Genomic DNA, 12,887 nt, shown 5'->3' on the forward strand with positions numbered 1-12,887 from the left:
CCAAGTAACAAAGACAGACAATTACACCAAGTAACAAAGACAAACACTTACACCAAGTAACACAGATATACACTGACACCAAGTAACAAAGACAGACAATTACACCAAGTAACAAAGACATACACTTACACCAAGTAACAAAGACAAACACTTACACCAAGTAACACAGATATACACTGACACCAAGTAACAAAGACAGACAATTACACCAAGTAACAAAGACATACACTTACACCAAGTAACAAAGACACACACTTACACCAAGTAACACAGACACACACTTACACCAAGTAAAAAAGACAGACACTGATACCCAGTAACACAGACACACTTACACCAAGTAACAAAGACATCCACTGACACCCAGTAACACAGACACACACGGACACCAAGTAACAAAGACACACACTGACACCAAGTAAAAAAGACATACACTGACACCAAGTCACAAAGACATACACTGATACCAAGTCACAAAGACATACACTGATGCCCAGTAACAAAGACACACACTTACACCAAGTAACACAGACATACACTGACACCAAGTAACAAAGACAGACAATTACACCAAGTAACAAAGACATACACTTAAACCAAGTATTTTGACATACACTGACACCAAGTAACAAAGACATACACTGATGCCCAGTAACACAGACACACACTGACACCAAGTAACAAAGACATACACTGACACCAAGTAACAAAGACAAACACTTACACCAAGTAACACAGATACACACTGACACCAAGTAACAAAGACAGACAATTACACCAAGTAACAAAGACATACATTTACACCAAGTATTTTGACATACACTGACACCAAGTAACAAAGACATACACTGATACCAAGTCACAAAGGCATACACTGATGCCCAGTAAAAAAACACACACTTACACCAAGTAACACAGACATACACTGACACCAAGTAACAAAGACAGACAATTACACCAAGTAACAAAGACATACACTTGCACCAACTTTTATGACAGACACTGACACCAAGTAACAAAGGCATACACTGATACCCATTAAAGTAGACACACAGTTACACCCAGTAAAAAAGACAGACACTGACACCAAGTCACAAAGACATACACTGATGCCCAGTAACACAGACACACTCTGACACCAAGTAACAAAGACATACACTTACACCAAGTAACAAAGACAAACACTTACACCAAGTAACACAGATATACACTGACACCAAGTTTCAAAGACATACACTGATACCAAGTCGCAAAGACATTCACTGATGCTCAGTAACAAAGACATACACTGATACCAAGTCACAAAGGCATACACTGATGCCCAGGAAAAAAACACACACTTACACCAAGTAACACAGACATACACTGACACCAAGTAACAAAGACAGACAATTACACCAAGTAACAAAGACATACACTTACACCAAGTATTTTGACATACACTGACACCAAGTAACAAAGACATACACTGATACCCAGTAACGCAGACACACAGTTACAACCAGTAACAAAGACATACACTGACACCAAGTAACAAAGACATACACTGATGCCCAGTAACACAGACACACACTGACACCAAGTAACAAAGACATACACTGACACCAAGTAACAAAGACAAACACTTACACCAAGTAACACAGATACACACTGACACCAAGTAACAAAGACAGACAATTACACCAAGTAACAAAGACATACATTTACACCAAGTATTTTGACATGCACTGACACCAAGTAACAAAGACATACACTGATACCAAGTCACAAAGACATACACTGATGCCCAGTAAAAAACACACACACTTACACCAAGTAACACAGACATACACTGACACCAAGTAACAAAGACAGACAATTACACCAAGTAACAAAGACATACACTTGCACCAACTTTTATGACAGACACTGACACCAAGTAACAAAGACATACACTGATACCCATTAAAGTAGACACACAGTTACACCCAGTAAAAAAGACATACACTGACACCAAGTCACAAAGACCTACACTGATGCCCAGTAACAAAGACACACACTGACACCAAGTAACAAAGACATACACTTACACCAAGTATTTTGACATACACTGACACCAAGTAACAAAGACATACACTGATACCAAGTCACAAAGGCATACACTGATGCCCAGTAACAAAGACACACACTGACACCAAGTAACAAAGACATACACTTACACCAAGTATTTTGACATACACTGATACCATGTAACAAAGACATACACTGATACCCAGTAAAGCAGACACACAGTTACACCCAGTAAAAAAGACATACACTGAAACCAAGTCACAAAGACAGACACTGATACCAAGTCACAAAGACATACACTGATGCCCAGTTACACAGACACACACTGACACCAAGTAACAAAGACACACACTGACACCAAGTAACAAAGAAAGACAATTACCCCAAGTAACAAAGACATACACTCACACCAAGTAACAAAGACATACACTGACACCCAGTAACAAAGACGTGCACTGACACCCAGTAACACAGACACACACGGACACCAAGTAACAAAGACACACACTTACATCAAGTAACACAGAAACACACTGACACCCAGTAACACAAACAAACACACTGACCCCAAGTAACACAGACATACAGTGACACCAAGTAACAAAGACATACACTGATACCAAGCAACAAAGACATACACTAACACCAAGTAACAAAGACACACATTTACACCAAGTAACACAAACATACACTGACACCAAGTAACAAAGACAGACAATTACATCAAGTAACAAAGACATACACTTAAACCAGGTATTTTGACATACACTGACACCAAGTAACAAAGACATACACTGATACCCAGTAACACAGCACACACTGCGGGGGGTGGGGCACATTGGCGCATTGGTTCGCACCGCAACCTCACAGCTCCAGGGACACGGGTTCGATTCTGGGTACTGCCTTTGCGGAATTTGCAAGTTCTCCCTGTGTCTGCGTGGGTATCCTCCCGGTGCTCCGGTTTCCTCCCACATGCCATGGTTAATTGGCCATCATAGATTGTCCCCAGTATAGGTCGGTGGTAGCGAAATATATAGGGATAGGTGGGGATGTGATTGGAATACGGGATTAGTGAAGCATTAGTATAAATGGGTTGTTGATGGTCGGCACAGACTCGGTGGGCCGAAGGGCCTGTTTATGTGCTGGATCTCCAAACTAAACTAAATACTGACACCGAGTGCCACAGACACACACCGACATTCAGTACCACAAGCAAACACACACTGACACCCAGTAACAAAGACATGCACTGATAACAAGTAACACAGACACACACTGACACCCAGTTAAAAAGACATACACTGATACCAAGTCACAAAGACATACACTGATGCCCAGTAACAAAGACACACACTTACACCAAGTAACACAGACATACACCGACACCAAGTAACAAAGACAGACAATTACACCAAGTAACAAAGACATACACTTAAACCAGGTATTTTGACATACACTGACACCATGTAACAAAGAAATACACTGATACCCAGTAGCGCAGACACACACTTGCACCCAGTAAAAAAGACATACACTGACACCAAGTTACAAAGACATACACTGATACCAAGTCACAAAGACATACACTGATGCCCAGTAACACAGACACACACTTCCACCAAGTAACACAGACATACACTGACAGCAAGTAACAAAGACATACACTTACAGCAAGTAACAAAGACAAACACTTACACCAAGTAACACAGACATACACTGACAGCAAGTAATAAAGACAGACAATTACACCAAATAACAAAGACATACACTTGCACAAAGTATTTTGACATACACTGACACCAAGTAACAAAGACATACACTGATACCAAGTCACAAAGGCATACACTGATGCCCAGTAACAAAGACACACACTTACACCAAGTAACACAGACATACACTGACACCAAGTAACAAAGACATACATTTACACCAAGTATTTTGACATACACTGACACCAAGTAACAAAGACATACACTGATACCAAGTCACAAAGGCAGACACTGATGCCCAGTAAAAAAACACACACTTACACCAAGTAACACAGACATACACTGACACCAAGTAACAAAGACAGACAATTACACCAAGTAACAAAGACATACACTTGCACCAAGTATTATGACAGACACTGACACCAAGTAACAAAGACATACACTGATACCCAGTAACGTAGACACACAGTTACACCCAGTAAAAAAGACATACACTGACACCAAGTCACAAAGACATACACTGATGCCCAGTAACACAGACACACACTGACACCAAGTAACAAAGACATACACTTACACCAAGTAACAAAGACAAACACTTACACCAAGTAACACAGATATGCACTGACACCAAGTTTCAAAGACATACACTGATACCAAGTCGCAAAGACATTCACTGATGCCCAGTAACAAAGACATACACTGATACCAAGTCACAAAGGCATACACTGATGCCCAGGAAAAAAACACACACTTACACCAAGTAACACAGACATACACTGACACCAAGAAACAAAGACAGACAATTACACCAAGTAACAAAGACATACACTTACACCAAGTATTTTGACATACACTGACACCAAGTAACAAAGACATACACTGATACCCAGTAACGCAGACACACAGTTACACCCAGTAACAAAGACATACACTGACACCATGTCACAAAGACATACACTGATGCACAGTAACACAGACACACACTGACACCAAGAAACAAGGACAAACACTTACACCATGTAACACAGATATACACTGACACCAAGTAACAAAGACAGACAATTACACCAAGTAACAAAGACATACACTTACACCAAGTAACAAAGACAAACACTTACACCAAGTAACACAGATATACACTGACACCAAGTAACAAAGACAGACAATTACACCAAGTAACAAAGACATACACTTACACCAAGTAACAAAGACACACACTTACACCAAGTAACACAGACACACACTTGCACCAAGTAAAAAAGACATCCACTGACACCCAGTAACACAGACACACACGGACACCAAGTAACAAAGACACACACTGACACCAAGTAAAAAAGACATACACTGACACCAAGTCACAAAGACATACACTGATACCAAGTCACAAAGACATACACTGATGCCCAGTAACAAAGACACACACTTACACCAAGTAACACAGACATACACTGACACCAAGTAACAAAGACAGACAATTACACCAAGTAACAAAGACATACACTTAAACCAAGTATTTTGACATACACTGACACCAAGTAATAAAGACAGACACTGATACCCAGTAGCGCAGACACACACTTGCACCCAGTAAAAAAGACATACACTGACACCAAGTCACAAAGACATACACTGATGCCCAGTAACACAGACACACACTGACATCAAGTCACAAAGACATACACTGATGCCCAGTAACACAGACACACACTGACACCAAGTAACAAAGACAAACACTTACACCAAGTAACACAGATACACACTGACACCAAGTAACAAAGACAGACAATTACACCAAGTAACAAAGACATACATTTACACCAAGTATTTTGACATACACTGACACCAAGTAACAAAGACATACACTTATACCAAGTCACAAAGGCATACACTGATGCCCAGAAAAAAACACACACTTACACCAAATAACACAGACATACACTGACACCAAGTAACAAAGACAGACAATTACACCAAGTAACAAAGACATACACTTGCACCAAGTATTATGACAGACACTGACACCAAGTAACAAAGACATACACTGATACCCAGTAACGTAGACACACAGTTACACCCAGTAAAAAAGACATACACTGACACCAAGTCACAAAGACATACACTGATGCCCAGTAACACAGACACACACTGACACCAAGTAACAAAGACATACACTTACACCAAGTAGCAAAGACAAACACTTACACCAAGTAACACAGATATACACTGACACCAAGTTTCAAAGACATACACTGATACCAAGTCGCAAAGACATTCACTGATGCCCAGTAACAAAGACATACACTGATAACAAGTCACAAAGGCATACACTGATGCCCAGGAAAAAAACACACACTTACACCAAGTAACACAGACATACACTGACACCAAGTAACAAAGACAGACAATTACACCAAGTAACAAAGACATACACTTACACCAAGTATTTTGACATACACTGACACCAAGTAACAAAGACATACACTGATACCCAGTAACGCAGACACACAGTTACACCCAGTAACAAAGACATACACTGACACCAAGTCACAAAGACATACACTGATGCCCAGTAACACAGACACACACTGACACCAAGTAACAAAGACATACACTTACACCAAGTAACAAGGACAAACACTTACACCAAGTAACACAGATATACACTGACACCAAGTAACAAAGACAGACAATTACACCAAGTAACAAAGACATACACTTACACCAAGTAACAAAGACACACACTTACACCAAGTAACACAGACACACAGTTACACCAAGTAAAAAAGACAGACACTGATACCCAGTAACACAGACACACTTACACCAAGTAACAAAGACATCCACTGACACCCAGTAACACAGACACACACGGACACCAAGTAACAAAGACACACACTGACACCAAGTAAAAAAGACATACACTGACACCAAGTCACAAAGACATACACTGATACCAAGTCACAAAGACATACACTGATGCCCAGTAACAAAGACACACACTTACACCAAGTAACACACACATACACTGACACCAAGTAACAAAGACAGACAATTACACCAAGTAACAAAGACATACACTTAAACCAAGTATTTTGACATACACTGACACCAAGTAACAAAGACATACACTGATACCCAGTAGCGCAGACACACACTTACACCCAGTAAAAAAGACATACACTGACACCAAGTCACAAAGACATACACTGATGCCCAGTAACACAGACACACACTGACACCAAGTAACAAAGACATACACTGACACCAAGTAACAAAGACAAACACTTACACCAAGTAACACAGATACACACTGACACCAAGTAACAAAGACAGACAATTACACCAAGTAACAAAGGCATACATTTACACCAAGTATTTTGACATACACTGACACCAAGTAACAAAGACATACACTGATACCAAGTCACAAAGGCATACACTGATGCCCAGTAAAAAAAACACACACTTACACCAAGAAACACAGACATACACTGACACCAAGTAACAAAGACAGACAATTACACCAAGTAACAAAGGCATACACTTGCACCAAGTATTATGACAGACACTGACAACAAGTAACAAAGACATACACTGATACCCAGTAACGTAGAGACACAGTTACACCCTGTAAAAAAGACATACACTGACACCAAGTCACAAAGACATACACTGATGCCCAGTAACACAGACACACACTGACACCAAGTAACAAAGACATACACTTGCACCAAGTAACAAAGACAAACACTTACACCAAGTAACACAGATATACACTGACACCAAGTTTCAAAGACATACACTGATACCAAGTCGCAAAGACATTCACTGATGCCCAGTAACAAAGACATACACTGATACCAAGTCACAAAGGCATACACTGATGCCCAGGAAAAATACACACACTTACACCAAGTAACACAGACATACACTGACACCAAGTAACAAAGACAGACAATTACACAAAGTAACAAAGACATACACTTACACCAAGTATTTTGACATACACTGACACCAAGTAACAAAGACATACACTGATACCCAGTAACGCAGACACACAGTTACACCCAGTAACAAAGACATACACTGACACCAAGTCACAAAGACATACACTGATGCCCAGTATCACAGACACACACTGACACCAAGTAACAAAGACATACACTTACACCAAGTAACAAGGACAAACACTTACACCAAGTAACACAGATATACACTGACACCAAGTAACAAAGACAGACAATTACACCAAGTAACAAAGACATACACTTACACCAAGTAACAAAGACAAACACTTACACCAAGTAACACAGATATACACTGACACCAAGTAACAAAGACAGACAATTACACCAAGTAACAAAGACATACACTTACACCAAGTAACAAAGACACACACTTACACCAAGTAACACAGACACACACTTACACCAAGTAAAAAAGACAGACACTGATACCCAGTAACACAGACACACTTACACCAAGTAGCAAAGACATCCACTGACACCCTGTAACACAGACACACACGGACACCACGTAACAAAGACACACACTGACACCAAGTAAAAAAGACATACACTGACACCAAGTCACAAAGACATACACTGATACCAAGTCACAAAGACATACACTGATGCCCAGTAACAAAGACACACACTTACACCAAGTAACACACACATACACTGACACCAAGTAACAAAGACAGACAATTACACCAAGTAACAAAGACATACACTTAAACCAAGTATTTTGACATACAATGACACCAAGTAACAAAGACATACACTGATACCCAGTAGCGCAGACATACACTTACACCCAGTAAAAAAGACATACACTGACACCAAGTCACAAAGACATACACTGATGCCCAGTAACACAGACACACACTGACACCAAGTAACAAAGACATACACTGACACCAAGTAACAAAGACACACACTTACACCAAGTAACACAGATACACACTGACACCATGTCACAAAGACAGACAATTACACCAAGTAACAAAGACATACATTTACACCAAGTATTTTGACATACACTGACACCAAGTAACAAAGACATACACTGATACCAAGTCACAAAGGCATACACTGATGCCCAGTAAAAAAACACATACTTACACCAAGTAACACAGACATACACTGACACCAAGTAACAAAGACAGACAATTACACCAAGTAACAAAGACATACACTTGCACCAAGTATTATGACAGACACTGACACCAAGTAACAAAGACATACACTGATACCCAGTAAAGTAGACACACAGTTACACCCAGTAAAAAAGACATACACTGACACCAAGTCACAAAGACATACACTGATGCCCAGTAACACAGACACACACTGACACCAAGTAACAAAGACATACACTTACACCAAGTAACAAAGACAAACACTTACACCAAGTAACACAGATATACACTGACACCAAGTTTCAAAGACATACACTGATACCAAGTCGCAAAGACATTCACTGATGCCCAGTAACAAAGACATACACTGATACCAAGTCACAAAGGCATACACTGATGCCCAGGAAAAAAACACACACTTACACCAAGTAACACAGACATACACTGACACCAAGTAACACAGACACACACTTACACCAAGTAAAAAAGACAGACACTGATACCCAGTAACACAGACACACTTACACCAAGTAGCAAAGACATCCACTGACACCCTGTAACACAGACACACACGGACACCACGTAACAAAGACACACACTGACACCAAGTAAAAAAGACATACACTGACACCAAGTCACAAAGACATACACTGATACCAAGTCACAAAGACATACACTGATGCCCAGTAACAAAGACACACACTTACACCAAGTAACACACACATACACTGACACCAAGTAACAAAGACAGACAATTACACCAAGTAACAAAGACATACACTTAAACCAAGTATTTTGACATACAATGACACCAAGTAACAAAGACATACACTGATACCCAGTAGCGCAGACATACACTTACACGCAGTAAAAAAGACATACACTGACACCAAGTCACAAAGACATACACTGATGCCCAGTAACACAGACACACACTGACACCAAGTAACAAAGACATACACTGACACCAAGTAACAAAGACACACACTTACACCAAGTAACACAGATACACACTGACACCAAGTCACAAAGACAGACAATTACACCAAGTAACAAAGACATACATTTACACCAAGTATTTTGACATACACTGACACCAAGTAACAAAGACATACACTGATACCAAGTCACAAAGGCATGCACTGATGCCCAGTAAAAAAACACACACTTACACCAAGTAACACAGACATACACTGACACCAAGTAACAAAGACAGACAATTACACCAAGTAACAAAGACATACACTTGCACCAAGTATTATGACAGACACTGACACCATGTAACAAAGACACACACTTAAACCAAGTAACGAAGACATACAATGACACCAAGTAACAAAGACATACACTTGCACCAAGTATTATGACAGACACTGACACCAAGTAACAAAGACATACACTGATACCCAGTAAAGTAGACACACAGTTACACCCAGTAAAAAAGACATACACTGACACCAAGTCACAAAGACATACACTGACACCAAGTAACAAAGACAAACACTTACACCAAGTAACACAGATATACACTGACACCAAGTTTCAAAGACATACACTGATACCAAGTCGCAAAGACATTCACTGATGCCCAGTAACAAAGACACACACTGACACCAAGTAACAAAGACAGACAATTACCCCAAGTAACAAAGACATACACTCACACCAAGTAAAAAAGACATACACTGATACCCAGTAACGCAGACACACAGTTACACCCAGTAACAAAGACATACACTGACACCAAGTCACAAAGACATACACTGATGCCCAGTAACACAGACACACACTGACACCAAGTAACAAAGACATACACTTGCACCAAGTAACAAAGACAAACACTTACACCAAGTAACACAGATATACACTGACACCAAGTTTCAAAGACATACACTGATACCAAGTCGCAAAGACATTCACTGATGCCCAGTAACAAAGACATACACTGATACCAAGTCACAAAGGCATACACTGATGCCCAGGAAAAAAACACACACTTACACCAAGTAACACAGACATACACTGACACCAAGTAACAAAGACAGACAATTACACCAAGTAACAAAGACATACACTTACACCAAGTATTTTGACATACACTGACACCATGTAACAAAGACACACACTTACACCAAGTAACACAGTCATACACTGACACCAAGTAACAAAGACAGACAATTACACCAAGTAACAATGAGAAACACTTACACCAAGTATTTTGACATACACTGACACCAAGTAACAAAGACATACACTGATACCCAGTAACGCAGACACACAGTTACACCCAGTAAAAAAGACATACACTGACACCAAGTCACAAAGACATACACTGATACCAAGTCACAAAGACATACACTGATGCCCAGTAACACAGACACACACTGACACCAAGTAACAAAGACAAACACTGACACCAAGTAAAAAAGACAGACAATTACCCCAAGTAACAAAGACATACACTCACACCAAGTACAAAAGACAGACACTGATACCCAATAACACAGACACACACTTACACCAAGTAACAAAGACATACACTGACACCCAGTAACAAAGACGTGCACTGACACCCAGTAACACAGACACACACGGACACCAAGTAACAAAGACACACACTTACATCAAGTAACACAGAAACACACTGACACCCAGTAACACAAACAAACACACTGACCCCAAGTAACACAGACATACACTGATACCAAGTAACAAAGACATACACTTATATCAAGTAACAAAGACACACATTTACACCAAGTAACACAAACATACACTGACACCAAGTAACAAAGACAGACAATTACACCAAGTAACAAAGACATACACTAACACCGAGTATTTTGACATCCACTGACACCAAGTAACAAAGACATACACTGATACCCAGTAACACAGCACACACTGCGGGTGGTGGGGCTCATTGGCGCATTGGTTAGCGCCGCAGCCTCTCAGCTCCAGGGACCCGGGTTCGATTCTGGGTACTGCCTGTGCGGAATTTGCAAGTTCTCCCTGTGTCTGCGTGGGTATCCTCCCGGTGCTCCGGTTTCCTCCCACATGCCAAAGACTTGCAGGTTGATTGGTTAATTGGCCATCATAAATTGCCCCAGTATAGGTAGGTGGTAGCGAAATATATAGGGATAGGTGGGGATGTGAAAGGAATACGGGATTAGTGAAGGATTAGTATGAATGGGTTGTTGATGGTCGGCACAGACTCGGTGGGCCGAAGGGCCTATTTATGTGCTGCAACTCGAAACAAAACTAAATACTGACACCTAGTGTCACAGACACACACTGACACCCAGTAACACAAACAAACACTGATACACAGTAACAAAGACATACACTGACACCAAGTAACACAGACACACACTTGCACCCAGTAAAAAAGACATACACTTACACCATGTAGCAAAGACATACACTGACAGCAAGTCACAAAGACATACATAGATACCCAGAAACACAGACACGCACTTACACCATGTAACAAAGACATACACTGACACCAGGTAACAAAGACATAAACTGACACCCAGTAACACAGACACACACGGACACCAAGTAACACAGAGACACACTGACACCCAGTAACACAGACACACACTTAAACCAAGTAACGAAGACATACAATGACACCAAGTAACAAAGACATACACTTACACCAAGTAACAAAGACATACACTGACACCAAGTAAAAAAGACATACACTGACACCAAGTCACAAAGACATACACTGATACCAAGTCACAAAGACATACACTGATGCCCAGTAACAAAGACACACACTTACACCAAGTAACACACACATACACTGACACCAAGTAACAAAGACAGACAATTACACCAAGTAACAAAGACATACACTTAAACCAAGTATTTTGACATACAATGACACCAAGTAACAAAGACATACACTGATACCCAGTAGCGCAGACATACACTTACACCCAGTAAAAAAGACATACACTGACACC

Source organism: Heterodontus francisci, unplaced genomic scaffold (genome assembly GCF_036365525.1).
Source record: "Heterodontus francisci isolate sHetFra1 unplaced genomic scaffold, sHetFra1.hap1 HAP1_SCAFFOLD_74, whole genome shotgun sequence".
Lineage (NCBI taxonomy): Eukaryota > Metazoa > Chordata > Chondrichthyes > Heterodontiformes > Heterodontidae > Heterodontus > Heterodontus francisci.